The sequence below is a fragment of the Apium graveolens genome, chromosome 9 (genome assembly GCF_009905375.1).
Source record: "Apium graveolens cultivar Ventura chromosome 9, ASM990537v1, whole genome shotgun sequence".
NCBI classification, from domain to species: Eukaryota; Viridiplantae; Streptophyta; class Magnoliopsida; order Apiales; family Apiaceae; genus Apium; species Apium graveolens.
Window position 1 is genome coordinate 138,668,535 of NC_133655.1, and position 2,575 is coordinate 138,671,109.

Below are 2,575 nucleotides of genomic sequence, written 5' to 3' on the forward strand. Positions count from 1 at the left end.
TATATTGCGGTTGCTGAAAACCAGGAGGGTTCTATTACTTTGCTACATACTGCTGATACGGCTGCTGAACTGCGTTCTGAGTGTTACTCCATCTAAAGTTAGGATGATTGCGGTTGATAGGATGATAGGTGCCTAGCACAGGCTGCTGTGACTTCTAAAAGTTGCTCCTGAACTGAGCTGATTCACTAGAAATAGCACACTGCTCCATCTCATGGGCACCAGTACAAAGCTTACAAACACTAGTGATCTGATTAACTCCATAATTAGCCAAAGAATCCACTTTCATCGTCAAAGCCTTAAGCTGAGCAGCTATAGCAGTAGCTACATCCACCTCCAGAATTCCTGCTACCTTGCCCGAGGTAGTCTCTGAGAAGGATTTTGGTATTCATTATCAGCCATCAGTTCAATCAATTCGTAAGCTTCATCGTAGCTTTTAGCCCACAAGGCTCCTCATGATGCTGCATCAAGCATGGGTCTAGAAGTAGCACCCAGACCATTATAGAAGCAGTTAATGATCATCCAGTCAGGCATCCCATGGTGAGGACACCTTCTTAGCATCTCCTATACCGCTCCCAAGCCTCACACAAAGACTTTCTAGACTGCTGCGCAAATTGAGTAAGAGCATTCATGATTGCAGCAGTCTTTGTCATAGGGAAGAACTTAGTAAGGAACTTTTCAGTCAAATCTTCCCATTTAGTGATAAAGCCAGGTGGTAGAGAATGTAACCAACTCTTAGCTTTATCCCTCAGAGAGAATGGGAACAGGCTTAGCTTAATAGCATCTTCAGACACTCCATCGAACTTGAAGGTGTCGCAGATCTCGATGAAATCTCTGATATGCATGTTGGGATCTTCTATAAGAGAACCCCCAAACTGAACTAAATTCTGTATCATCTGAATCGTGCTAGCCTTGATTTCAAACGTGTTAGCCGCAATGGCCAGTCTGACAATGCTAGACTAAATATCATTGATCTTTGGTTGAGAATAGTCCATCAAAGCCTTTGGATTCGTTTCTGGTTCACCCATTACAACAAGAGCTTTTCTTCTTTCTCAACTAAGATTTCTTCTTCAACTTTCTCTTCTACAAGAACATCTTTGAAAACTTCCTTAGCTACTACTACTTCTTCCCCAGCTTTATCCAGTGTTCTCTTACAAGACCGAGAACGCGTATGCATACACGCTCGCTAGAGTACCTGAAACACGTCAAGGAAATAAGTAAGTAACAATGTCCGAGTCACTGAACTTTAACGACCACTGATGACAAACACATAAACTAAAAATTAACACCGAGTCCCCGGCAGCGGCGCCAAAAACTAGTTAGGGCTAGAACACGCACTAATACTCACGCAAGTATACGCGATCAAAGTAATATAGAATTAATTCTAGTTTGTTCCCACAAAGACTGGTTAAGTTAATTTTAATCAATGTACTTATGCAACAATGGTATGGTTATTATTTAATGCTAAGACGAATAACAATTTGAGGTTGTTTAACTACAATTAACTAAGAGATTATAATAAAGAACATTAACTAAGAAAGTAAAGATAGTTGAATACTATATGACACAAATATGGGATTCTAACTTCATTAAATACTTCATTCAATAGCCTTTTCATTCTTAATCTTAGCATGCAATGGTGATGACACTAATCAGATAATATGAAACTGATAAATGCAAACTTTCGTTGCACGAATACCATACTACCAGACATCCACAAAAGAGATAGAAGCTGAATAGACACCAGTTATATTGAGACCTTATATGTCTATAGAATTTGACAACATAACGGTTTAACGCACAAGTTATCTATCATTATTATATAGGGAAAGTAAGATGGTTAAAATTACCTACGAATCATTCATATCAAACTCATGAACCTACGCTAGCATGGCAAGTTTTAAACCCCTAAATTCACTTTTGCTTCATTAGAGATTAACACGCTATCTTATAAGTTCGCGATGCTCATAAGATGAATAAGCACAACCAATACTAGGTTATCAAACAATCACCACACACTAAGGCATCGAAACAAATTAACTAAAGAAATCCATTAATAAATCCGTTAGAACCCCATGATAACGATTAGCCCATAATCGGACTCATCATCAATGTGGGTTCTGATAAAAGCATGGTATAACAAACGTAGTCTTTATACTGAATAAATAATAAAACAAGTACGAAATAAGAGTATAGGTTCATTGATAAGAAAACTAGCATCCAAAGTTACAACTTAAAATAAAGAATCACAAGAATAAACTAGATCATCTTCGCCTTGGTTGAATTGTGCTCTACGGTCTTCTTACGCTTTCTCCTTAAGCTCTAGTACGTCTTGTTATCAAAAATGAACATAAGTTATATTTATATAGCAGCCCATGCAGAGTAGAAGTCCATAAATCAGAATCACAAGAGAATCAGGATTCTTTTATCTCGACCTGGCGCGGGCGCGCGCTTAATTAATGCGGGCGCGCTGAGTTTCTGTTCTTTGGGCGCGGGCGCGCTGAGTTTCTGTTCTTTGGGGGTGGGCGCGCGCTATCGCTCGGGCGCATTGACTCTCTGGAGAATTTTAAGACTTCTT

At 39.2% G+C, this 2,575-nt stretch overlaps 1 non-coding gene across 1 annotated transcript; it reads left to right on the forward strand.

The window, feature by feature from the left end:
- Positions 1-529: 529 nt before the first annotated feature.
- Positions 530-635, forward strand: LOC141688242 (small nucleolar RNA R71). The gene has a single exon (XR_012561699.1). It is a non-coding gene; the product is annotated as a small nucleolar RNA R71 (small nucleolar RNA).
- Positions 636-2,575: the final 1,940 nt, after the last annotated feature.